The 27,696-nt window shown below is 44.5% G+C and overlaps 1 protein-coding gene across 1 annotated transcript in view; it reads left to right on the top strand.

Moving 5' to 3' along the window:
• Positions 1 to 27,696, top strand: part of SLC45A4 (solute carrier family 45 member 4) — an 82,963-nt gene that overhangs the window by 20,657 nt on the left and 34,610 nt on the right. The window contains exon 2 of the mRNA XM_033155927.1: positions 21,291 to 21,420. The gene's annotated coding sequence lies outside the window, so the exon portion shown is untranslated. The remainder of the gene's footprint in view (positions 1 to 21,290; positions 21,421 to 27,696) is intronic.

Raw genomic sequence — 27,696 nt, 5'->3', positions numbered from 1 at the left:
TGACCGTTAGGCCCAGTCATGGACGACTCTGCGGTTGCGGCGCTCATCTCGCGTTACTGGCCGAGGGAGCCGGCGTACAGCTTCCGGGTCATGTGGCCAGCATGACTAAGCCGCTTCTGGCGAACCAGAGAAGCACACGGAAACACCGTTTACCTTCCCGCCAGAGCGGTACCTATTTATCTACTTGCACTTTGACGTGCTTTCAAACTGCTAGGTGGGCAGGAGCTGGGACCGAGCAACGGGAGCTCACCCTGTCGCGGGGATTCGAATCACCGACCTTCCGATGGGCAAGCCCTAGGCTCTGTGGTTTAACCCACAGCGTCACCTGCGTCCTCTAGGGTAGTCATATTTAATTCACAGAGCAGAAACATTATATAATAGAGATTGGCCCAAATTATTTCGTAGCAAGAGCCATGCAGAAATACGTTGTAGATGGTTGTTGGCATCCGTTTATCTTGAGAGACAATGGAGTGCGCCTCCAGGGGTGAAATCAAACTGCAGGAGAATCCCAGTGCCTGCTGTAGCTGCAGAGACCAGTAACTTGTGATGCCAGATGGCCTGCAAACCTCTTTTGGAAGCATTGATGTCAGGCTTCTGATTGCTGAGCTGTTGATCTGAACTTGGTGTTTCAACACTGTTGCTTCATTTTCACTTCTGTTTGTAAAAAAAAGGAAAGAAAACAGAAAACAAAACGCAGCTTAAGCAAGTTTTGCTTCCTGACTGACTCACCACACTACAAGGCTAACATATATCTTGGAAATACATGTTGAAAATGCTACACTTTAGTCTAATGCAGAATGCTTTATTAATCTGCCTGAATGAGTCATTGCTCTACTGATAAATCGAAACATCATTTACATAAACAGATGCATTGTACAGTACTCTGAGTTTCCAACCCTTTAATTCAGAAGTTTGTTTGTTTGCTTACTTATACCCTTCCTTTTCCCCTGACTGGGACTTTTGTCAACAGATCAATTGTTTTTGACTTGGATATTCCTTCCATCCATGTGAAGTTTTGCATTGAGACTTGTCGGCAGAGTGTGCAGCAGTTCAGGGATAAGCTGGGACTTTGGTGATCTGCCTAATAACTTAGCATTTATTGTGTGCATAATTTTCTGGACAAGTTCCAGAGCTACCTATTGTAACTGAACAGGTGACGCGAGAAACTCGCCCTTTGAACTCTAGAAGATAATAGTAGTCAGGCTTTAACTGCGGTGTTGAAATAATCCCGTATTCTGTGCTGAGGACAACAAAATCCTGTGACCTCAATACATTTTTGCAGACAAAGAGAATTTCCTTATTTCTGCACCATTCTGCTCGAGTGAAGAGAAGGCATGCTGAGCCCTGAACATTGTTCAACACCCACAGACGTCCAAGTTTCTGAGGCCCTCGCTGCATGTTCTCAGATTTTATCTGAGAGGCGGAAATTTTTAAAACACACCTTATAGATCTGCAGTTCTCCCACGGAAGTGTTAAATCTGTGTCTCGGCTGCACCACTTCTGACCTGTAGGTGCGGGCTCATACAGTTGAATAGCCCTCCATGGAGGAAAAGGAATATCTGCTCTTAGAAAACTCATTGGTATTATGGGAAGCTAGGGGCTGTGAAGCAAGCTAGATGAAGACCAGAGTGCAAGTGTTGCAAGTCTCGCTCTGAATCTGACTACAGTCAAACCTCTGTTTACGTAACCCTCTGGTTACGTAAACTTTGGGATGCGCGTGTGGCAAACCCGGAAGTATTTTACTGGGTTTCGCCGCGCTCGCATGCGCAAAAGCAGTCCACAGGTTGCGGAAACCTCAGGATCCGACCAGATCTCCGGAACGGATCCCATCCGCAACCGGAGGTACCACTGTATTGGCCAAAGGTCAATATTGGGATGTTTCTGGATCTTGCTTTGCCACTGAATGCTCAGGTAGCCTTGATGGCTAGGAGCTCCTTCAATCAGGTCTGGCTGTGACAACTACTGTTGTTTCTGGGCCCAGGATAGCTTGAGCACAGTCGGCCAGGCACTGGTGACTGCAGCATGGGGCCACTGCAGTGCACTTGCATGTGGGACTTCGCTTGTTCATGCTCCAGAAACTGTAGTTAGCGCCGATCTGCAGAACTGGCACTTTTACACCTGCCGCATAATATTCCGTACACACTTGCAAGGATTGTATCTTCAGTATGAAAGCACTTGCACTTTAGGACCCCCTGCCCACTGACATTAGGGAGGTACTTCCATGGTAGAGTGGCACCTTGATTCCCGAACGCCTTGGCCCCCGAACAAATTGCCTCCCGAACGCCGCAAACCCAGAAGTAAGTGTTCCGGTTTGCGAATGTTTTTTGGAAGCTTGCGCGGTTTCTGATTGAGTGCAGGAAGCTCCTGCAGCGAATCGGAAGCCACGCCTTGGTTTTTGAATGGTTTCGGGAGTCGAACGGATTAAGTTCGAGGACCAAGGTACCACTGTGCTGTTTTGGGTGTCTGCTAAAAACTCTTTTGTTTAGGGCAAGATATGTAAATATGACATGTATTTTAACATGCAATTTTATGGCGTTTGTTTCGGTCGACCTCTTTTTAGCATCCAGTTTTCTTTGTATTTTTTTTAAATGTCCATTTTATGTAAATCACTCAGAGATTTTGATGATAAAGTAGTGCATAAACCCTGTTAAGTATGCGAGAAGGTTGAGCTGGCATATTCTTCCTTGACATCTAGTTTTGTATATGGATGGAAATGTATTTGTATGGAGGAATGCTCAGTTACGTTCGTCCCCACCTGCAGTCTGAAGTGGCGTAGCCCAGAGCTAGGCTTGCTTTCTCATCGAGGATCTGACTTTTAAGATTGTCCTGCAAGCATTCCAGTCTTAAGCCACGTGGAATACAACGAATGCCAGGGCAGGATGTTCGTTGGCATAGCATTACCGCCTCGGGGGTACATCGTGACCTGCGTTAGGAAACCATCAACTCAGAATATCACCCACACGCCCTGCCAATACTAGCACATAATGACAAACACTTTAGTCGCTAAATTGTCTCCATGTGGCATAACAATACGGCAAAAATACTTAGGGCTATGGCAAGCCGTTGCATGTGTGGACAGGGCATGGATCCTAGCAAGGAAAGTAACAAAGTGATTCACTTTTTGGGTTGGAAGGTGTACCTATTGAGCAAGTGGATTCGCTAATGAAAGCATTTAGTCCCACCATATCATGTGGCCAGGATCCAGCACGGGCAAGTCTCTGGCTGCCTAATATTTTTCCCATGGGAGTTCATTTCCATGCTAATCCTGTGTGTAGCAATTTGTAGAACTGCCCTTGCAGGTGTCGTTACTGTGCTCTGCGTTTTGTTCCAATGGACCAGAGCCAGCTTTGAGATGCTCTGTAATTGGCGCATAAGCGATATTGGCTCTGCCTGCATGAGTCCTGCATCTGCTCAGGACTCTCACCTGCTAAAAATGGGTGCCTCCAAGCTCCCCTCCTCTCCCCGCTTCTTCTCTTTGCCTCCTGCCAAGCTCCCTCATCTCCAACCCAGGTGTTGGTGTAGCCCAGGTCCTAGTCTCATTCTCTGATGTAAAGAGTGGATAGCAAAAACAAGCAGCACAACTTGTCAGGACAAAAATAAGATAGAAGGAAGTTGCTAAATGGAAGGCACTTCAGTAATGTGAGGTTGAGCTGAAATACTGGATCATGTCCATCAAGTTGGGCCGCCTTGAGTAACCACCAGCCGTTGTGCCAGAGCAGATCTCAGAACTGCACAAAGTCCTTTTTTGTTTTGTTTTGTTTTTGCGTCCTTGAGATTGTAGTCGGGCAAGATGGCTGTGCCAATGTAGCAGGATGGGAGGAAAGAAATTGCTGCAGTACAAAACTTAAGTATTTGCTGTCCTGGTGCCATTACAAGATGGTACAGACTTTTGCTCTATTCCATTCTGCTGGAGCTGTATGTGGCATGAAGAGCCAGACTGGCCAATCTTGAATGAGAAGATGAGCATCGAGTAATCCCCCCCCCCATGTCGCACAGGTGGCTGATTTTTCCCCCTGCAGCTTGTGTAGTTCCTCCTGCCAGCCCACCTCCATGTCAGGGAGCCTAGTAACATCTGTCTGGAGCTGTTTCAGCTTTATTTAGCTGTTGCAAAATCGGCTCGTGTTCAAGAACACTCAAAAAGCCGTACCTGGATTTCCAAGGTACAGCTGACTTGTTACCCATTGTAGAAAGCTGTGTGTATTTATTTCTGAAGCAGTATGTGCACATACTTAAATGAAAAGTGTGGAGGGCAGGGTAAGGAGAGTATATTCCATGGCAGTTGTCTTCCTATCTGTGCACAAAAAAGCAAAGCAGAGGTCAGTGCATGGACTCTTGTTCTGGGCCTGCAGGGGACCAGGGAAATTAAGTTGATGGTTCTCGCATCTGCAAAGCCATTCCAAGGAGCCACCAAGCAGGATGGCTGGGGAATGTAAGGCGTTATGGTGTAGGAATGTCTGACGTTTTGGCTGAGCACTTGCCAGCATCCAGAAACTGGGTCCTCATGCACATGGACCATTTTCCAAAGAAGAGCTTTCCTGCCCGTCAGCATCATGCTACGCATGATTCTGATGAAGCTGGCTCTTAGTTTTGATTAAATTTTACTGCTTCCCTTTTGGCCGCGGCTTTTTGAGATCCCTAATTTGATGGATTTGTTTCTCACAGTAAAGCAGTGCCACTAATGGAATGCATGAGAGGGTGATGGATAAGGCAATATGGTCTTCCTCGCCAGGCTTGCTAAGATGAAAAATAGGTTTCTTAGGTAATGGGCGCCTTAAAAAGTATCAACCCCCCCCCCTCCATGAACTCTTAAATTGGCATAATTTTTAAAAAGCCTTCCTTCCATTTCTCTTCTTGGACCCAAAGTAGTGTATGAAAAATGTCTGAACAAAACTGCTTTAACCTGGAAGTATGTAGGCTGGTCTTCTCCACCTTCTGATATCTGAGGCTCTGTTTATTTCTGGATTAAAAACAGGGTGGTCCTGTGTGATGACTTTTGCCAGGAGAAGAGGAGGAATGTGACCTTGTTCATTCTCTTAGTTCCTCTCACTTGCACACAGTTGGAGAATCACCAGTTTAGGCTTTCTCGCCTTCAGGCGCATTTGCTCTGAAGAGCAAAACCTTGCAGGCTGACATTGGTATTATTTAAAATAGTTTTTTATGCCTTTGTTTTGCATTGGTACATGAGCCCTTTCCTCCCGCGTCAGAAAAGATAGCAGCCCGTCAGGTGGACCAGCATTCTGGCTCTGTGGATGGCAGCTTCTTCTGTTCAACAGCTTTGGACGACTTTCTCATTGCCACCGTTTGACTGCAGCTGCAAATCTTTGCAAATGTTGCCTGCAGGTTTGCTCTCCCCCCCACACACACACCTCCTGGTGTTGGAACTCACTGTTGGCAGTGCTAGAGAAGCATTTTGCTCTAGGCAGCATATTAAAACGAGCCACCTACATACTGATGCTTGGAACACCTGGGATGGGCTGCCTCTCCCGAACCTGTATTTTCCGACTGTATCGGTTATTTAATCCTTACTGTGGTCCTCTTGAATTGTGTGTAGATCCCTGCATCCCTCTTCCTCCAGGCCAGCCTGCTACCCTCAGCAAGTCTTGAGCTCCTTCCCCTTACTCTCCATTTTCCTCTTGCATCTTGTGTAAAGGATATTTGAGGGCAGAAAGGTTGAAGCCACTGTTCTATGAAGTCAGTAACTCATACTCACGGCCTCAGTTTAACTTTTTGACAGCTCACTAAACAACAAATAGTGTTCCACCTGCTCAGCAGGACTTTCCCTTCCCCTCATCTCTGTACACCCCAAAAACCTGCATCGTAGGGTCCCTCAACCGCCTGGAACAGATTTTGAGTGTGTGCTGGGGTGTGTGTGGGGAGTTCTGTTGCGCAAGTGGAAGTCTGCTGCATGAGCTGGACACAGCAGCACTGGGCGCAACATTACACAGCTAGTGATTAGGGCTGTTTTTATCATGTACAACTGGAACGGGGTAAACCATAACAGAAAAGACAGCATAGTTTTTCTCCTTGATGAGGCTGGCTCAGTGATGGGGATGAAGGATGCCCAGTGCTTAAAACAAAATGATTTTCACATTAGTGATCCCTTCAGTGTTTGGATTAATGAATTGCTTTCATATCAGCTTGCCCATAGTTAAAAAGTCTACTGAAGCTCTCCTGCCTCATCTGAGATGAGGTGGCTGTCAGTGAGAGGTGGAGCTTTTTCGGCTGTGACAACCTAGTCATGGAATCCCCTCCCTAAGGTGGCCTGCCTGGTGCCTCCCCTGCTGTCCTCTAGGCACCAGGAAAAGACTTCTTTTAATTCAATGAGACATTTGCAATTTTGTTGCTTTTAGTAAATTTCAATATAATTCTTTCTGTTACTTTTATTCTGGTTTCGTTAACAAATTGAGTTGCTTTTTTCTTTCTCGCAAGCTGCTCTGAAATCTAGGTGGGTGGTGAATGAATTATTGCACCTCAACACAGCTGATTAATTTTGTCTGGTTTGGTATATAGATAGTTATTATCATGGCTAATAATGAAAAGATTGTGATTGAAGCATTCATGTTTAGATGCAGTGTGTCTCTGAATACCTAGGGGGTGCGGGGAAGAGTTAGTGAGGTCCATTGCTTTTATACACTGTTTATAGACTTCCTGGAGGCATCGGGCTGCCCAGTTCTGGAAACAGATCCAGTAGGTCTCATGTTGGCTCTTAAAATGAGATACAAAAGGGATGAAGGCACTCCCTTTTGAACAACCTATGTTAGCATGGGGACTGTAAGCTACAGTGTTGTACAACTCTTTTATCAGTTTCTGTGCAAGCAGGAACTGTCCCTTCTTCACAAGAGGTAGGTGTGATTTGGTCTGTTACCTTAAAACTACAGGATAAAAATAATGAAGCTGCCTACTGCAGCTTGAATGAAGTTGTTTGTTCATCCTCTTTCAATAATGAAGATGCCACAACCTTTGCATGTTTTAAGATGTTAGCAGAGGGCTTGATGATTAGCTAGCTTACGGGTGCATAAATAGCTGCCGAGCTGCTCAGAGGAAAACCTGATCTATCTACCGTCAGCATTTGGTGCCATGTGAGATTCTACGTCAGGAGATTAAAGGGCTAGCTGTGGCTAAAAATATAAGCTAGTCATGATAAACATTGAGCTCCGGGCCATGTGAACCTCCACAAGGAATGCATGCTGTGTGTACAGCACTTCCTCGGGACGAGAAAGGAGTTGCTGAAACTGCCTGAGCACTCGGCGTGGGAAAAGAGTTCTCTGCCCTCCCTGGGATGCATGATTTTCCTGGGTTCCTCTTCCTCACCTGAGAAGGGAACGCAAGAATTGCTAGTAAGCGGTTGTAACCTTAGCACACTTCAGCCTTGAACTTAAAATTTCAGACACCTTGGGAAAATATACTTTGCATGTTAACAACCCACTAACCAGTATCTGCTTTCCAGCTTCGGATTTTACCACGCAAGGCTGTTGGTGAAGATCTAGGAGCTTGCTTGGTAATTATTGCAAAGCAGAGAGACATTTTCATGTGTACTGAATTGGTTTCCGGCATGGGGCTAACACCCTTCAGATGTTATCGCCTGGAGATCTGGGTTCCCACTCGCATGGGGAGCCTCCGAAGGTATGCAAGTCTTCTCTGTAACCATGTGGGGTTGTTAGAAGAAACCCACAACTCTGGGGAGTTCTCTGTTCACTTGAAAATACCCGAAGAGGACTACTAACCTTGCAGGGATACTGCTAGTAGTTATGGACGTAGTCTGGCAAAGATGATCAAGGGTATGGAAAGCAAGCCTAGGGGAACTTGGTTGGAGGTGTTGGATATGGTTTAGCCTGGAAAAGAGGAGACTCAAATATCTAGAGGGCTATCACATGGAAGATGGAGCAAGCTTGCTTTCTCCTGATCCGGAGGCTAGGACCCAAACCAATGGTTTCAAGTTACAAGGAAGGAGATTCCAACTGAACATCAGGAAGAACTTTGACAGTAAGAGCCGTTTGACATTGGAACAGCTGGTCTCTCTGGAAGATTGTGGATACTTCTTCATTGGAGGTTTTTGGGCAGGGGTTGGATGGCCACCTGTCATGGATTCTTTCGTTGAGATTCCTGCATTGCAGGGGGTTTGGGTCACAGGACCCTCAGGGTCCCTTCCCACTCTACAGTTCAATGATTCTATATGTGCTGCAGCTGAGAATAAATGAGAAACCTGGCCAGAGCTGTGTTTACTCTTGTGATAAAGGCAACAACAACAAAATGCAGCTAAGCCTCCATTTCTTGCCACAAGTCTGACCATGTTAGTCTCACTTAGCTCCCTGCACCCAGCTGTTGAGGAAAAAAATCAACAGAACGTAGAACTCTGGGGTGTAAAAGAAAGTTCCTAGGACAAGATCAAACGGGGAATCTTCAGTTTTCAAGAAGCTGGATTTTGCATGGCAGCTCTTGTAATGACACAGCTACCTGTGCTTATAAAGTCTAAAACTCAGAGCAGCCTGGACTCCCAAAGCAGATCTGCAGATGACTAGATGTTATGATGCACATTGCAAGCGTTGGACGTCTGTGCTTTTCAAACAGTAGATAAATCTATGCCAGCTCAGTCTTTAAGCTCATGAAAAAAACATATGTGCAGCCAATGTTTTCTAAGACATTAATGTATCCTGTCTCTCCCTACTGCTGAGGCCCCTCGTCTTCCAGGGGTGCCAGTTAGTTTCCTAGCTGCCCTTTTCTCATGCCCTCTATACCTTCTTTCATTCTCCGTCTGTGCTTTGCCAATGGCTTATCTGATGGAGAGGCTACAGACAGGATGCAACAGGAAGCAGAAAGGAAATGACTCAAGTTTTTTTTAGGAAAATGTGCTTGGGATTAGGGATTAATAACGAGCCGGGTGCCAAAGACAGTATTTTGTCCATGAGAAAAGGGGGGGAAATACTGAAAAATGGTGTCAACAGTTCCCTCCCACGTAGACAAAAGAAGTTTGTCTCGGCGCTGGATTTCAAACATTGGAGTTGTTTGTGGTGCCAAGCTATTCTTAATGGCAAATTTTGTGTTATATAAGAGTACAAAGCGTGAATTTTAAACCTTGCCTTGTTTTAGTCAGCAAGAAAGTTTTTGAGCATGATACTGGCTAGATCACTGTAAATGCAGGTTATATACGGATTTTCCATATGGAGGACAGTTCCATGGTTAGAGAGCCTTGGTGACTGCTTGGTGTAGAAGACATTAAAGGACCATCATTTGCGTTAAGTGGGAGCTTTTGTGGTGTTCAGGGGTGGGGTGGGATCCATGATCACAGCTGTGAAAGAAAGGTGCAAATTTCCCTCCATACTCTGGTCCTGATGAGAATAACCTCTATGACAAAACATATTGGGAAGCAGTATGCCTCTCAACACGGAATGGTGGAGATTCAGAAGCGGGGAGGGCAAAGCTGTGCTCCTGCTTGCAGGCTTCCTGTAGGCGCCTGGTTGGCCACCCTGGGAACAAGATGCTGGACCAAAGGTGGGCCTTTAGTCTCCAGAATTCCTCCTATGTCCTGCCGGTCACCAGATGGGGCTAAAGCTTGTGCCAGCAAAAGTGTGTGCGTGAAACTTTGGTCAGCTTTGTTTCCTTGATGGTGACATTTGTACAATTTAAAATTCCCAGTTCTCCCATATAGCTTTAGCTGCTCGCCACGTCACCACTAAATCATCTGCATGCACAATTTGAAGTCAAACTTCTCTTTCCTCTGGTTTACTATGCATGGTCCCATATACTCGAAGGAGCATCTCCACCCCCATCGTTCTGCCCGGACATTGAGGTCCAGCTCCGAGGGCCTTCTGGTAGTTCCCACACTACGAGAAGTAAGGTTACAGGGAGCCAGGCACAGGGTCTTTTTGGTAGTGGCTCCCACCCTGTGGAACACCCTCCCATCAGATGTCAAGGAAATAATCAATTGTCTGACTTCAGAAGACATCTGAAGGCAGTCCTGTATAGGGAAGTTTTTAATGTTTTGTGCTGTACTATATTTTTGGAAAGGGTACGGATGACCCTCCCCCCCCCGCTTTAGCATTCAAGAAGCAAAAAATAGTTGGTAAACTCTGTTGGAACCAGATCTAATTTAAAACTGTTACGGACTTGAAAAATGAACTATAGAGCTACAATGGAAGCTCCTGCAGCATTCTTAGCACAGGATTTAACACTGTAAGAGTAAATGCTAAATGAGTGAACCTGGGCATCAAAAGTTAAAGGATACCTGCTTAAGCTGCATATAGGTTGCAAAGCAGATTTTGGAGCTTTTCCGTGTTCTGGCATCAGTACTTATTTCCCCCAGCCTATGAGACAGGAAGTAGCTCTTTCAGAAACCCTGAAGTCAGCTGCGAATATACCACAGCTACTACTCTTGGAGCTCTGCCGATGCTGCAGACTCCACGAAGCACTTATTGCACATAAACTGCTGTTTTGAAACTGGGTCAGCCGTGTGTGTGCTGCAGCATTTCTGACGGCATGCTTTTTGCAGAGTTGAAAATCGGTGCAGGAATGCCCACACTCACCATTTGCCACACTTAAAAATAAAATAAAAACCACCTTAAAAAGCCAGTTGCATAACAAGACCATCACCATACTGCTTGGGTGTTTCGTCATCCTAATATAACAAAAGCATTTATGGCTTAACTCTGCTTTGTTGTTGCTGCTGCTGCTGCTGCAGCAACTACCGTACTTCCATGTTTTTTAGTGGTGTTGTACGTGCAGTCACTTCATTCAGGATTTTTGCGCAATAGAGTGGGTGCTTGGGGGCTTAAGGGATAGATTTATTCAAAGGTTGGATATGCATTTCTAAAACAAGTCGAGAGCCTCCGTCCAGGTTCCTTATGCCAGAATGGGAAAACTTCAAGCCTGTCAGATCTACCTCCCCCCACCCAAACCCCAAGATCTACTGGCCAGATGGGTGGGGTATAAATAATGGATTTTTAAAATCATAAACAAACAAACAAATTATTGTCATTCTTATTACCAGCCAGATCAAATACAGTTAAAATTAAAGAACAGGATGCTACTGAGCCTATAAATTTGTTTTCAGTATGAGAACTGAGCTCAGTCCTCTCGCACAAGTCCACTTTCGGTTTTTCTTGTTTCTTAGCCAGATTTTTTTTTGGGGGGGGGAGTTGTGGTGGTGTTAGACCAGTTGGGGAAACCAAACCTAGAGGAGCAGTGATTATATACAACAAAACAAATGAAGACAAGGTCTAGATCATGGGTAGGCAAACTAAGGGCCAGGGGCCAATCGCCTTCTAAATCCGGCCCACGGACAGTCCGGGAATCAGCGTGTTTTTACATGAGTAGAATGTGTGCTTTTATTTGAAATGCATCTCTGGGTTATTTGTGGGGCATAGGAATTCGTTCTTCCCCCCCCTCAAAATATAGTCTGCCGCCCGCCCCCACAAGGTCTGAGGGACAGTGGACCAGCCCTCTGCTGAAAAAGGTTGCTAACCCCTGGTATAGATAAATATAATATATTTCCTTAGCGTATGCGTGCAAGAATTTAAAAACAAGTATAGGCCATCACCATTTCCTCTTTGCACAGAACGAGCAAGAGACAAATCATGCAGCTGGCATTGCAAAAGGAGTCTTTCTTCAGAAAATACTTCCCCTGCTGGCGATGGATAGCATCATGGGATGGGGAGGGGGGAATATTGATGCCAGCTGATTGTGCAACCCCATCTCCTATCCGGGTCATGTAGTTCACTTGCCTGATGATATTGTTGTGGTAGTTATAGAACTGTCCTCCATGGACAGAATGGTTAGTTCTTCATTTCTTGCTGCCTAAAAGCATAGAAATGTGCTTGAGTGATTTAAAAAAAAATATCTTGAACTTTGGCCATAGGAAACCAGATGTATCTTTAATACGGTCAAAGACCAGCAAGAAAATTGTACCGTCCAATTCATATAATTGGTATCTTTGGTATCTTTTGTTGTTGTTGTTCAGTCGTTCAGTCGTGTCCGACTCTTCGTGACCCCATGGACCAGAGCACGCCAGGCACGCCTATTCTCCACTGCCTCCCGCAGTTTGGCCAAACTCATGTTAGTAGCTTCGAGAATACTGTCCAACCATCTCATCCTTTGTCGTCCCCTTCTCCTTGTGCCCTCCATCTTTCCCAACATCAGGGTCTTTTCCAGGGAGTCTTCTCTTCTCATGAGGTGGCCAAAGTACTGGAGCCTCAACTTCAGGATCTGTCTTTGGTATCTACCGGTACTTAATAAAATTACAATTATAATTTTGCAGATTTTTAAAAGTTTTATAGAATTCTTTGGTATCTACCGGTACTTAATAAAATTACAATTATAATTTTGCAGATTTTTAAAAGTTTTATAGAATTTTTATGGATGGATCTTAACCAGGTGTCGACATTCCTGCAGTGGTCCTACGGTAGTTTGACTTATTGTATCAGTCACTGGTATTTGCTGTCATCACAGTGAGTCTTAATCATGTCGCTATGTAGCAAAATTTTGCAACAATCCTAGTGGTCTCTATGTCTTTGTCAGCTAAAAGGTATCTGGTGTAGGCTTCCTCTGATTGACCAGGCTGTTTCACCAAGAGCGGTTCAATCAGTTCTTTCCTTGAGTTGCAATACAGTGGGCAATATAAAAGGGCGTGCCCAGTGGATTCGATCTCATTGCCCTCATAAGGGCATAGTCTTTGGTATGGGGAACCTGTGGCCCTCCAGATATTGCTTGACTACAGCGCGCATGATTCCCGAGTACTTGCCATATTGTTTGGGGCTGGTGGCCATCGCAAGTCCAACAACCTATAGAAGACCACGGGCTTCCCATCCCTCTTTTAAAAGCAGGAAAGTCAGACAACCAACTCCTCTGCTCAACAGGATTGAAAAACGTAACAAGTGCCTCAAATCCATGGTTGTCAAGCGCATTTGATTGGGGTAGGCCAAGGTTGTATCATCCACTGTTCACCTTTTTAACTAAATGGGGGACCCTCCGTGTCCAGGGAGAGGAGTTCAGGGACCAAGTAACTTTGAATATCAGGCACTGGAGGCAAGCAGTGGAGAGAGGCATGGTGCCCAGCTTGTGTGTTTCCTGCAGCCATTGGCCAAGCCATGGTTGAAAGCAGAATGCTTAGGGGACTGAGTGGTCCCTAGATCTGATTCAGCAAGTCGATTAAGTCCATTGTTAAGATGTCATAGGTGATCTGGAATTTCCTTCGTGGTGGGGGATAGGTGAGCTGACAGGCGTATTGGAGGAGTTGGTGGTAGATGGCTGCTCCAAGGGACTGTTTCTGAAGACGTAATCTTGTGACCTACCCCTCCCCCCGGCGCCGGTTTTAATTCATGATTTTGAGTGGCGAAGTTAAAACTTGATTTTTCAAAACAGAGAAAGGGTCATTGGAGTCACGCACCTTTCTAATGAGAAAGCAAAATAAACCAGGCTTCGTCTCGATATAATCTTTGGTTTCTTTCCTTCCTCTCTCAGGAAAGCAAACATTTTAAGAATGTGAGGATCTGCTAGCAATAAAACACGATGGCCTAGAATGGCCTAGAATTAGTGAACCCAGACGATTGGCTGGAATCCTTGAAAGGGGGCTTTTCACTGTCGAAAACACAGTATTATCTCCTCCCAGGACATCCAGAACTAGTCTTAATCCTTTGCCTGTCTGTAAAACTAAAATAGGTTTGTTCATATCATGTATTGAGATGCATAGTGCCTCAAGATTAACACTCTAATAATTAACCTAGTTAATGGAGGGAAGGGAAATGTTATGGGGCCCTAATATATATATATATATATATATATTGTGCACAGAGCCATGTAGCCCCAGCTGGTTAAAATGTAAAGCTGAGACATTTTTTGAAGGTATGAGTGTAACTCAGGAGCCCAACCCTTTAACCCAGGGGTCAGCAAACTTTTTCAGCTGGGGGCTGGTCCACTGTCCCTCCGACCTTGTGGGGGGCCAGACTATATTTTGGGGAAAAATGAACAAATTCCTATGCCCCACAAATAACCCAGAGATGCATTTTAAATGAAAGGACACATTCTACTCATGTAAAAACACGCTGATTCCCAGACCGTCCACAGGCCAGATTTAGAAGGCGATTGGGCCACATCCGGCCTCCAGGCCTTAGTTTGGGGACCCCTGCTTTAACCCCAACCCCAAAAGCTGTGGTTGGCTACAGAAGAAATGGTTAAGGAACAGGCCACCTCTTCTTCAGTCAGTTTGCATGTTCAGAGAACTGGTTCCCAGTCACAGTTCAGGATAGAGTTAAATACAATACCTAAAGATACGCCTGAAGTTCTTTGTGACTGGAAAGAGGAAAGGTCGGGATCTTATATAATACACATAGATCAGTCAGCCCAAGTGGTGTTTCTGTAGTATCTTGGGAAGAAGTCTCTGATGCTTTATCTGGAGGTGCCAGAGATTGAAACAGGAACTCTGTGTGCAAATCATGCGCTTTGCCAGACAACTGTGGCTGCCTCCCCATTATAAATTACAAAAGAAAGTATGAAACGTCCTTGCATTTTCCCCCTCTGCGGAAATCTTATAACTCCAGCCTTGGTATGTCTAGCAGTATCAAATGATTGATGAATGCCATGCTTGAGTTTCCAATATCACCCTGGTTCACGAGTCTCAATAACCATAACTTGAATTGTGGTTTGATGTATTTATTATTTTGTGTGTGTTTGTAAACGGCTTAGAGGATTGTTTACAATAAAGCAAGCGGTATGAATTTTGAGAAGTAATGTGAATGAGCAGGATGTTGGTGCTCAAAAGTTCCCAGAGTGTTCCTCCCCTGCTCCCGCCAGCTCCACTCCAGCTAAATCACAGCGACGTCGAATTTTTGGTTTGCTTTCCTCCACACCAACCACACACAGCCGCCAAGATTCATTTGGGACTTACCCTTTGAGCCAAAGATCACATAACATAGCAAACCAAACCCTGGCTTGGTTCGTCTATAGCAGGCATGTCCAACAGGTAGATCATGATCTACCGGTAGATCACTGGACCTCTGCAGTAGATCACTGGTAGATCATTGGCTTCCCCCAAAGAAGCTGAAAAACTGGCTCTCCAGAAAAACCTCCTCCCTAAAAAAAGCTCAACAACTTTGACTGGTAGATCACTGCCAGTTTTTAACTCTGCGAGTAGATCGCAGTCTCTTGGGAGTTGGCCACCTCTGGTCTATAGCATGGGTAGGCAAAGTAAGGCCCAGGGCCCGGATCTGGCCCAATCGCCTTCTAAATCTGGCCTGCGGACGTTCCAGGAATCAGCGTGTTTCTACACGAGTAGAATGTGTGCTTTTATTTAAAATGCATCTCTGGGTTATTTGTGGGGCCTGCCTGGTGTTTTTATATGAGTAGCATGTGTGCTTTTATTTAAAATGCATCTCTGGGTTATTTGTGAGGCGTAGGAATTTGTTCATTTTTTCCTCCAAAATATAGTCCAGCCCCCCCCCCCAAGGTCTGAGGGACAGTGGACCAGCCCCCGGCTGGAAAAGTTTGCTGGCCCCTGGTCTATAGCATGGTAGGAGCAAGGGAGGGTGATGGTTTAATGTGAGTTGTGACCATTTCATTATTGCAGCAGAATGCTTTGGGGAGGCTTGGAGATGAGTACAGAACCAAGGTTGAATGATTCAATTATAGCCAGGATCTGTGGGTCTCCAAGGCGTCGGCAACATCCCCCAGAGTGTTTTATCATAATACCTTGTAAGTCAGTGTTGGCCAAACTTGGCCCTCCAGCTGTTTCGGGGAGTGCAAGACCCATCATCCCTAGCTAACAGGACTAGGGGTCAGGGATGATGGGAACTGTGGTCCCAAAACATCGGGAGGGCCAGCTTTGGCCATCCCTGTTGTAAATGAGAAGTGTGCATGTGCACGAAAACTCATACCAAGAACAAACTTAGTTGGTCTCTAAGGTGCTACTGGAAGGAATTTTTTATTTTGTTTTGTAAATGGTTGAGCTAGTCACCGTTCAGTGGGAGCATCTGCTCACCCAGCACTGGCCTTATGGAGCTGTGACATACGATGAAAGATGCCATAAGCCAAGGTTAACTGCATGATACTCACGGCTCAGAACTGCATTGAGGAAAGTCAGCGTTGCTTGGCATTGGTTGCCTTTACGTTTCAAACAAGGCAATACAGGAAGTTGTTAATTCGGACAACAACAGCAGCTTTGCTCCTCCACTTTGCATCAGCAAACACCAATTACGTGGCAGCAATGCCTGCGTTGATGCAGCTATTAAAAGGCAACAGAAACAGGGCCTGTGGTGTTTGGCACACTTTTGGGGGCGGGTTGTGGCAATAATCCTCTAAATCTGAATAAAATCGCAACCAACAACAGTGTTTGTGCTGCAGGATTAGAAAGAGTTGAGTTGGGTCCCTGAGTGAAGTTTTGCTTCTTTGAAGCTCAGAGCTGTGAAAGGAGCATGGAGCAGAGTGCTCTTCAACCACGCCCCTAAATACATTCCGGACTTGCCTTTTAAGACTTTTTTAAAAAGGTAAAGGACTCCTGACAGTTAAGTCCAGTTGCAGACGACTCTGGGGTTGCGGTGCTCATCTCGCTTTACTGGCCGAGGGAGCCGGTGTTTGTCCGCAGACAGTTTTTCCGGGTCATGTGGCCAGCATGACTAAGCTGCTTCAGGCACAACGGAACACCGAAACCAGAGCAGCACACAGAAACACCGTTTACCTTCCCGCCGGAGCAGTACCTATTTATCTACTTGCACTTTTTGACGTGCTTTCGAACTGCTAGGTTGGCAGGAGCTGGGACCGAGCAACGAGAGTTCATCCCATCAGGGGTTTTTGAACCGCCAACCTTCTGATCGGCAAGCCCAAGAGGCTCAGTGGTTTAGACCACAGCGCCACCCGCGTCCCCTTTCTATAAAGACTTATGTTGAGTTAATTGTCGTCCTCACCCGCTCTCAATTTTTTGAACAAAATCCACTGGTTTGTTGAGGCTCTCCCTTAATGGCCAGTTTAACAGCGATGCCTCTCTCCACTTTGACTGCTGTTCAAGTGAGAGATGGGCTGTGAGCCTTCACCAGGGTTTTCTGACAGCTCTTGTTGCTGACTTCCTCTCATGCTGATGCCAAATGCAATGCACGGGGGTTGGCTGATGCACAAGGTTATAACGCATGCCTCATCAGAAAAGCGTCAGGTGCAGAATAGCTTTAGTCAGTCTCAGACTAATAAATAACTCAATGTAGCTATGCTAGATGGCAATGGGTTTAAGTTTGAAATAATTGGTAAGCTTTATCGTTGTTGTATTAATGAAATCTAAATTTTAAAGATGTCCATAGTTGCAATATTATTCCAATTTGCATAAACATTCTTAAAATAGAGTCCCATTTTATTGATTTTTAAAATTTCTTTACCTGCCCATTGGGCACAGAGTGTTGGATTCTATGCTGGTTGTCAGAATTGGAAGCCCAAATTAATCAGGGGCCACTGTGGTGACCCTCTCCTTTGTGCCAGATAAAAATTGGGCTGGAAGGGGTGCTATTCCAGAAGTTAATGGCAAGAGGAATGCTTACAGTTATGGAGAGAGAGAAAATAATGGTTTTCCACCCTGGCACTCTTGACAAATATACCTGAGAATTAAAAATGGCAGTTCAGTAGAGCAAGTTGAGAAGTTCTTATATTTGAGATTAACTTTCTCTGTGTCTGCTTCGTGGGCTCCATACATTGCCAGAACTAAATATGAAAGGCTTGCCAGTGGATGCGGTTGGTATTCTTAAGCCCATGGAAATATGTGCAGCCAACTGGAAAAAAAACAAGGCAACAGTAGGAACCCACAACGAAGCTTGCTTGTAAAATAATGTCACTCAAAACATAAATTTGGCCAGACCAGGAACTATGAAAATTTCACTCAGAAAGGGGGGATTGGCCCCAGTTGATGCACATTCCAGGATGCACGTCCTCTGAGCCAAACCTCCCTGTCCCTATTCCCTGTTTCGGTCTCTCCCAGCTAGCAGAGGGCGGTTTACAACCTCAGTTTCAAATCTCAAACCTTTATTGGCATATACACAAGATTCCGAAAGGTTCAGTGGAATAAAATTGCTCGGCAAAGTCTGCATCTAATGATGAAAATACTGTTGTATAACATTCAAGAGAGCCCGTGTGGTGTAACGGTTAAGAGTGGTTAAGACTCATAATCTGGGGAACCGGGTTCGCGTCTCCGCTCCTCCACACGCAGCTGCTGGGTGACCTTGGGCTAGTCACACTTCTTTGAAGTGTCTCAGCCCCATTCACCTCATAGAGTGTTTGTTGTGGGGGAGGAAGGGAAAGGAGAATGTTAGCCGCTTTGAGACTCCTTCGGGTAGTGAAAAGCGGGAAATCAAATCCAAACTCTTCTTCTTCTTCTTCACGAATCTCCTTTGCGTGTTGCAGAAACCTGGCTGCTATCGCCATCTTATCCCCGTCCCAAGTAAACATTAGGAAGGCTACCTTGCAATTCGTGTTACTGGCACTCCCTGCTAACAACCAACTGATGAATGAATTTAGATCGAATTATCTGATACAAGGGGCAGTGCAAAAGAACATACACAAGTGGCTCTATAGGACTCTGTCTACAGGGGATAGTCTCTCTGCGAGTAGCATTTTCTGGAATCTCCTGTAGTATTGCTGTTGCACTCACAGCCCCCGGGCCTGCTAGATTTTGCTTGGGGTGCTATTTGACCCCCTGTATTTTTCAGCATCGGCGGTTCGAATCCCCGCAACGGGGTGAGCTCCCGTTGCTCGGTCCCTGCTCCTGCCAACCTAGCAGTTCGAAAGCACGTCAAAGTGCAAGTAGATAAATAGGTACCGCTCCGGCAGGAAGGTAAACGGCGTTTACGTGCGCTGCTCTGGTTCGCCAGAAGCGGCTTAGTCATGCTGGCCACATGACCCGGAAGCTGTCTGCGGACAAACAGCCAATAAAGCGAGATGAGCACCACAACCTCAGAGTCGTCCACGACTGGACCTAACGGTCAGGGCTCCCTTTACCTTTTTATTTTTCAGCAAGGGTCAAGACCACCTCCTACCTTCCTTCTCCACTCCCTGCACCACCTTTGTTTAGGCTTCAAGGCCATGCACTTGTGGCTTAACCTCTTTACTATACATAAGCAAGCATTGGCAATTTTACATTGCTAAAGTGAGTCACCTTACCACTGTCCAATTCTCATCTGGAACATTTATTTTTATTTACTTTTTAAAATGCATTTGTGTTCCCATTTTGCATTCTTATGTTGCATCCACCTTGTGATCTTTGGATGAAGTGTGGTATGCAAATATAATAAATAATATTTCCTTATGCAAAACAGAACCACTAAATGTTGGTCTCCTCCTCTTCCTCCTCCTCCTCCCGAGTTCCTTTGAAGTTGTGCTTAGGGTGAACTGTGACTTTTGCCCACATAGGCCTATATGCAATTGGAGTAATCCTTCTGTTTAGTAAGCAAGGTAGAATATTTTACTTGTGCAGATGAAATGGTTCGAGCTGGCACTCCCGCAGGTTGAAAACTGAATACGGGAAAGAATTGCTGGCACTCCTGTGCAGGAAAGCTCAGCCACGGCTGAGAGGATTTTTGCCTGGAATGTTTCTATTTGGCCTCTCCTCTTGAGGCTTGCTTTAGGAGTGCCAGGCTGCAAATGCAGCATTTTCCACTCATAATTTTTGTAGCTTTTAAAGACAAGTATCCACATTATGCTTACTGCTCAGTGTAAGATACTGAAGACCAACCTTGCTGCTTGTTTGAATGCTGTGCAGAAAGGAGGTTAAAAGCAGCTCTGACAGGGGAAATAGATGCTCCTCCTTCAAAATGTTGTTGTTGTTCAGTCGTTCAGTCGTGTCCGACTCTTCGTGACCCCATGGACCAGAGTACGCCAGGCACGCCTATCCTTCACTGCCTCCCGCAGTTTGGCCAAACTCATGTTAGTAGCTTCGAGAACACTGTCCAACCATCTCATCCTCTGTCGTCCCCTTCTCCTTGTGCCCTCCATCAAAATGAAGGAACTGCAATTTCTGAAAGTGTTTATATCGGCCAACAAATGCCCAGAGAGTTTATTCAATAGGTGCATTTGCTAACAGCATTCCAGTTGGTGGAACAAGCAGCCATCTTGTCTTACTGTGTGAAGCCCTGCATCTGAAAAAGGAAGCTATTTTTGTTTGCTAAGTATCTTTTATGCCAGAACTGGGTTTTATGCATATTTCACAGTGAATTAGGACAAATTGGATTGATGACTTAAGTTATTCACAGTATCACTGGCTGCTTTTTTTGCTAGACGTTATCTGTAGCAAATCATCTTTAAGAGACTGATAAGTGCCCACAATACTCCCACAATGTTTGCCCTCTTACAGTTTAGCTTATATGTGTGCCTTCCTGCTACAATCTTAGCTTTTGACACAGAGGCCCCCTTCTCTTTCAGTTTGGTGGAATTAACATCAGCATTGCCAGACTAAAGCCTTGGAAGAATCGCAATTACCCCTCTTCAAAGCACACACATTCGCCACTTACAGAATTTGCCCCTGGGGCTTTTTACAGCCTGTTTGCTTTTCTGAGTTCTCTGTGAGTGTATCTGAAGAAGTGTGCATGCACACGAAAGCTCATACCAAGAACAAACTTAGTTGGTCTCTAAGGTGCTACTGGAAGGAATTTTTTATTTTATTTTGCTTTGACTATGGCAGACCAACACGGCTACCTACCTGTAACTAGAGATACTGAGACACGGTTTCACATACCGGTACTTCCGATAGCTGAGGCGCATTGTTTGTTTGAATTGGAATAAAAGCCACATTTCTGCTCGTACGCTCCAAAATATTTTTAAAGAGTGTCTAGCAATTAATTGCCTCCAGAAGAGTCCATCTGTTTCTGTCACTGCATGAATTATTGGCCTGGGAAGGTGGTGTTTTTCCTGTCGGGAGGAGGCAATGTCTCGAGAACAGCAAGTCCTTGCATTGGGCTTCCTTCAACAGTTGGTCACTCTGCTGGATTGGAAGCAATTGAATGACCCCACTTTATCCAGTGCAGAAAACCGCATCTAGATAAGACTGAAGGGAGGGAGGCAAAGCTCACGGTGGAGGTCGTGTGGAGATGCAATTGGTGGATACTCCTCTGTGGGTGGATACTTTGGGACCACATCTTAATTAATTTTATGACAGCGCAAATATTATTATTATTATTATTATTATTATTATTATTATTATTATTATTGCAAATACTAAGAAGGAAGAAGCCAAACGTCTGGAGTGGATGGTAGGGGGGAGTACCGGGTTGTCCTAAGTTGTTGTGAGCCCTATATTGATTGTCACAATGCACTGATTGTTTCCTCCTTTTGCATTTAAGATGCCCTGAGGTTTGTCGGTCTCATCACTATAGACGTTGCCTGGGTAAAACTCTTTACTGTGCCTCTTCATTTGCTCTGCTTGAGGAAGGGAAGCCAGCTGTATTAATGCCTAGACTGCTTGAATGACAGGTAAAAATGGCCACCCAATGGGTCGCTTGCAATAATGTTGTCTGAGAATGCTTAGACGTTTAATAAAAAAAATTACCGGGTTTGTATTTTTCAGACCTTCACTGTCTTTCCAGTGCAGAGTAACTGCTAATTAGTTTTCTTTTGTAATGCATGAAAGGAGAGCCCTTAATTGCCAGCCTCTATGAGCAACTATCTCGTGGCCATTTATATAAGCTCATAAGCATGCATTGGTTCATTTAATTTTGTTCTGGTTCTTTTTTCTTGCTGCTCACTTTGGTCATATTCAAAAAAGGTACATCTCACACCAAACATACTCAACTGCAAACGATCAAATTGAAATTGAATGTATACTGACACATGGGGCTGCCCTTTCTTGTAGATGGGAGACATTTTTTTGTGCCAGGTCAATTCAGACATACAATGAGTTATGCAAATCAGTATAATTTATGCAAATACGCTTTTTCTTCATGAACTTGCTCATTTTGCTTACAGCGGTCTGGGCAAAGTCTTTGGGTTTTGCAGAACTCTTTTTTTGCAAGGAGTGAATTGGAAACTGAAAATATAACCTGAGTAATGCAGGCAAAGTTGAATAAACCTAAGCTGCTTTTAAAATCAAACTCGAGTCCTTGGCCTCTTCTAGATTGCAGTGGTCTTTGGCATGCAAATCCAGCTTGCAGTGAAGGTGCAACAAGCAGCACGCTTAGCAGAGGGTTAATGGTATCCCTGGATGGGAATAAGGGGCCAACAGTGATAAGGGGCTGGGGTACAGTGATGTCTAAACTCATGTCTTGGCTTTTGTGTCTGTTCTGCACTGCTGTCTACCTGAAAGCTCAGTAGCCTAGAGACAAAGCCACACCACAGCAAGATACGTAGTACAGTGGTACCTTGGTTCTCAAACGCCTTGGTACTCAAACAACTTGGAACGCAAACACTGCAAATCCGGAAGTAAGTGTTCCAGTTTGCGAACTTTTTTCAGAAGCCGAACGCGCTCCGTTTTGAGTGTTATGCTTCCAGTTTGAGTGCCGCACTTCTGTTTTAAGTGTTACGCTGAGGTCTGTCTGCTTTTGCTATTTAATTTGCGTTTTTGTTTTTGTGGTTCTCTTTTTTTTGAGACTGTGTGGAACCCAGTTCAGCTATTGATTGATTGATTGATTGTGTGACTGCAGTACATTGTTTATTGCTTTCATTTTACGCATCAGTGGTCTCGTTAGATAGTAAAATTCATGTTATAGATTGCTGTTTTAGGGGTTGTTTTTAAAAGTCTGGTACGGATTAATCCATTTTGCATTACTTTCTATGGGAAAGCGCACCTTGGTTTTGGAACGCTTTGGTTTTGGAATGGATTAAGTTTGAGAACCAAGGTACCACTGTCCATTGGTACCGTATTTTCCGGCATATAAGACGACTGGGCGTATAAGACGACCCCCAACTTTTCCAGTTAAAATACAGAGTTTGAGATATACTCAACCGCAGATTCTCCACCCGGCGTATAAGACGACCCCCAACTTTTGAGTAGATTTTCCTGGATTAAAAAGTAGTTTTATACGCCAGAATATACAGTACTAAAGGTTGTGCGTGAATCACAGAATTGTAGAGTTAGAAGGGACCCTATTCCAACCCCCTGCAGTGAGTGACGCTGTAGTTTCTCCTTGTGGCCTTGGCTTGTGACACAGCCACCAAATGATTGGTCACACACCCGTTGAGGTTTGGGCAAGTGGCTTTGGTTTGGTGACTCTTGAGGTAAGACTTCCCTGTTTCCATATGGAGTTTGACATTTATCCATTAGAATACGGGTGATTTTAGGAAAGGGAAGCCTCATTAATCATCATACTGAAATCCTACAGCAGTTAAGACGCAAAGCATCCCATCCTTGAATCACACATAGCTGCTGATCCCCCAAAGAGCACAAATTCTGGGTACGGAGAGTTGCTGTATACATCCGTACAGGCTGGTAAAGAGAGATGTTGTCAACATCATGAGACTAGAAGCAAGTCACATCTTGCTCTCTATCTCTCCATTATGAGGCAATGGGCCATGATGAAAGAACTCTCACATTTCAAGCTGGTAACAAGGGGCACACAAAGGGCCTCCTGTAATCTGAGAGCGTACACCCATGGATGATACCTGCAATATTAGATGCTGAAAGATAGCATCTCTGAGATAATTCCCTATTGGTAAAGCTCTAAAGGCATGCAGTGGGACAGATGCCACTCCTTGGCCTATGCAGCATAGTACACACTGGGTGCTGTTGTCATGCTTGGCTCATGGAGCCAGACAAATAACTGCCTGCCTTCTGTCCTCCTTGGGCAAGCGCAGTCTGAATGCAACTGCAGATTTTGTAGCATTAAAATGGCACATCTGGTTTCCAGAATCTGAGCAGCATGGGTGCACCATTGAAGTACGCAGGTGTACAGTTCCTGGGCCTGCCACACAAATGAGGCTTAACGTTGAGGTTTCGATGCACAGAGGTTCAGTTCTGCATAGGTTGCTTTTCGGTGTTGGCATTCAGGTTCTCGGGACCTCCTGAGCACTAACTTGCCTCGAGCCTAACCCAGAAAGTTTCTTCATGACATCAGAACAATGGCAGATCAGTAGGATAGATTTGATATCCAGGACCGCTATAGCATGTTAGCATGTGAGCAATCAAGAGAAGCAAAGGGGGAATCACAACTATCTGATACAAGAATCCAGGAGCAATAGACTCTTCCCATTTGCAAATCTAATCCATCTTGTGGACCTTTGCAATGACCATACAGTCTATCCGTAAGTTAGGGTGTCTTATAAAGGGATCGCTAACTGTGATAGTCTTGCTTTAAGTAGTCTTTCTTAAATGTTTGCCCTTGTAATCAATAATTGGCATAAGGTATAATTAAACCTGCTAACCTTTGCCTGGCATCAAGACAGATCATGAAAAGTCAATGTCTTCTTTATCTTAGGGGATGTGAACAGACACGATACTACAACTGCAGCCGAAGTTTTATTGCCCTTTCAGGCCATTGCAAAATGCTAGAGAAGCAAGACTCTGATTGGCATGAAGGGAAAGGGTGTTGCAAGCTAACTTAGGAATATTGAAAATGGGTCACCATTTACAAGTGCTCCCCAAGGCCCAGTGAGATTCTGTGGAGACAATTCATCCATGATGCTTCATGTATTCGGTGTTAGCATACGACACCGTTTTCATTCCTGCCACTTGGGCTGGTCCAGTTAGGTGCAGATCTGCCAGTTGCCTTGCCTTGATGGATGGACTTATCACTCTCCTATTTGTCTCTGAGTACCAAACTGTTCACTCCGGCAGGATCCTGGTGGAATGTCTATAGTGATCCACACTCATTAGGAACCCCGCAGGATCAGACCAAAGGTCCATCTCTTTCGGCATCCTGCTTCCCATAGTGACAAGTTAGATGCCTTGGCGAAGCCCACAAACAGGGTGTAAAGACATGGACGCATTCTGTTATTTTCTTCCCCTGGACGTCTTAGATTCACTGCCATGCCATCACTTAAGCATGGAGGTTCCATGCAAGCAACATACTGTATATTCTGGCGTATAAGACTACTTTTTAATCCAGGGAAATCTTCTCAAAAGTCAGGGGTTGTCTTATACGCCGGGTGGAGAATCTGTGGTCGAGTATATCTCAAACACTATGTTTTAACTGGAAAAGCTGGGGGTCGTCTTATATGCCCAGTCATCTTATACGCCGGAAAATACGGTAGTCATTGGTATGCCTAGCCATCCACTACTTGTATGAATGAGGATTGTATTCATGCCTCAGCCTAAATAGAGCAGAACTTGGAGTATCACTTCACACGCTGTGCCGTGTGCCAGCCTTGCAGGAGATCTTACTGCTAGCAAAGTTAGAAAACAACAACAACAACCTTGGATCTTGTTAGGTTGTGTGAGCTCATTCCCATAGGATTTAGATCGGTGTTGGATAAAACTTGCTGTATTCCTGGAACGTAGGAGTTTGAAATTCAAATTTTTAAATTTTATTGGAATTTTATTTACAACATAACACAACCCCCCCCATACACAAATCCACCCTCATTAACCGTGAACATAACATACAGTGAACATTGGAGTTTGAAATTCAGTGCGCGGTTACTCATTTTGGACTAATGCTTCTCTTATCAACACTTTTTATATTCAGAAGGTGTAAGTTAGTTCTTTTGTTTCAACTTCATATCATACAATTGTAGAGTTGGAAGGCACCCTATCTTTATACATTAGTTAGCATTTCTATCAAGGCGCTACAATCTCAATGCCTACACCCATTATTACAACAGTGATTCTATTCTACATATTTAAGTAATCTAGCCATTAGTATCTTGGTTGCCACTATTTTCCACTCTTTTTCCATTTTTAAATCATTTTTAAATCATCGCTGCCAATAGTTGCAACAAGTCCAGTTACTGTTATGGAACAGAAGTAGAAGTGTGCATGTCTGAATAATCATGCCTCTAGTTCTGGGGACATTTGTTTCCTGCTTTCGACAAGCAGCCTGCAGTGCCGCATGGCAAGCTCATTTTGAAACCAAGGGAACTTCAAAAGTGGCTTGTGATGTGGCCTGGAGGTCTGCTTTTGAGAAGGAGCGGCCTTAACCTGTAGCTCTTTAGATCCTGAACACGGAACATAACAATTTCTTTGTCATATTCTGAATACTGTAGCTGCAAGCCGTGTCCGTGCAGAATTTGGCGAAATATCCTGGAAAATCCATTGTCGGTTTTGCCAATTTGCCAATCCTCAGAAAAAGCTCAATTTTGCAAAAAAATAAAAATAAAAAGGTCAACAACTCAAAGAAGCGCAAAGCTCAACAATTTTCCTTTCTGGATGTTCACTTTTTGAAAAACAGCAACCCTACCTATGCATAACCAGGTTTGCGTTTTGCAAGTGATTTGAAAAGCAAGCACATAATTCGGCATCATTGTTACAGGAGCAGATTTTTATTTTTAATACAAAACAATTCACTGTGTCAGTTTCTGCTGAAAATTAGGTCAGAGTCGCAGGTTTCTTGAACTGCTATAGGCCAGCCCTGTGATAAGCTCCACACTTGAATAACAGAAGCTGAAATATTTGTCCGCAAGGAACTGCATTCACATCCTAGTGAAGTATCCCTTTTGCCATTCATTTGCTCCTGTTTAATGTGATTTTGGTTTGCATGTGAGCTGGGTTTCATTACCAATACTTCCCCATCAGCAATGCATGCAGCTTTGATGTACGGCTAGATCAATGTGGAATAATTGAGCTAATAACCAGTGGTCATCTCCAGTCGAGGACTCCTCTTCCCCAGTTTCTAAAAGTCTCTAACAGTTGTGCAATAGCACATTTCACTTGTTGGGCTCACATCTTGTTTGTTGTGGAGGAGACTTGTACCGAGCACAACTGCCAAACAAGATCAGCAACAACAGAACATATCTGCTTAAAGTTTCGTGAGTGTTTATGACTAAGGAATCTTCCAGATCATTTCATAACTTTGAAATTATCGTCGTGGAGATTATAGGCCTGAACTTGTATGTTTGTGCATCTTTCTGACCTAGAAAGATAAACCATTGTTGTCATTTGTGATCCACTGATAATGGATGGAGATAGCAACCCCAGCATTGAATTTCTCAAATTTATTTCCGGAAAATGGTGTGGGTGGGGGGTGGGGACTGAAACATGGGGATGTTTTCATCATTTCACCTTCTTGCAGTCCACAGTGCTTGCTTCAATACATGTATATTGGTGCATAATAAACTGTGCAGAATTAGATGCAAATTGGACAGAGCAGAGAATCATTAGATAAATAAGATTGGCATTAGCACACTGTAAACAGTGTTGACACCCTAAATTTGGGCTGTACGCTTTAGTCACTGAAAGCTGTCATTTGTTCTTTAAGCAAATCATATAGCTAACTGAACAGCTGGATTTGAGCTCTCAAACCTACCCTTTCTGGAAGACCCCAGTGTATTCTACTTGCAGTAGTACATCCTAGAAGTCTGCTCAACGATACTGATATATAATTAACAACAAGTGCAACGATGACTCTTACCAGGACTAGCAAGTGTTTGATGGTTGTTTACTCCCAGATATCAACTTACAAATTGCTTTTAAAAATTACTTTTAAAAAATGGCAATCTCTGGCTTAGCTTTTTAAAAAATGACACAAAAGGAAGATGGATCGAGAGAGTGGAGGAAATAAGCATATTTGAGCCCTAGTTCTCGTTTTTTGAACTGTAATTCGGCACAGCCTGATCAGGGGAATTGAACAGCCACAGCCCTTTCAATTGCCTCAAGCTGCT

This window comes from Lacerta agilis, chromosome 7 (genome assembly GCF_009819535.1).
Source record: "Lacerta agilis isolate rLacAgi1 chromosome 7, rLacAgi1.pri, whole genome shotgun sequence".
Classification (NCBI taxonomy): Eukaryota; Metazoa; Chordata; class Lepidosauria; order Squamata; family Lacertidae; genus Lacerta; species Lacerta agilis.
Note: the sequence above shows the minus strand (reverse complement) of the source record. Positions and strands in the feature narration are given on the sequence as shown.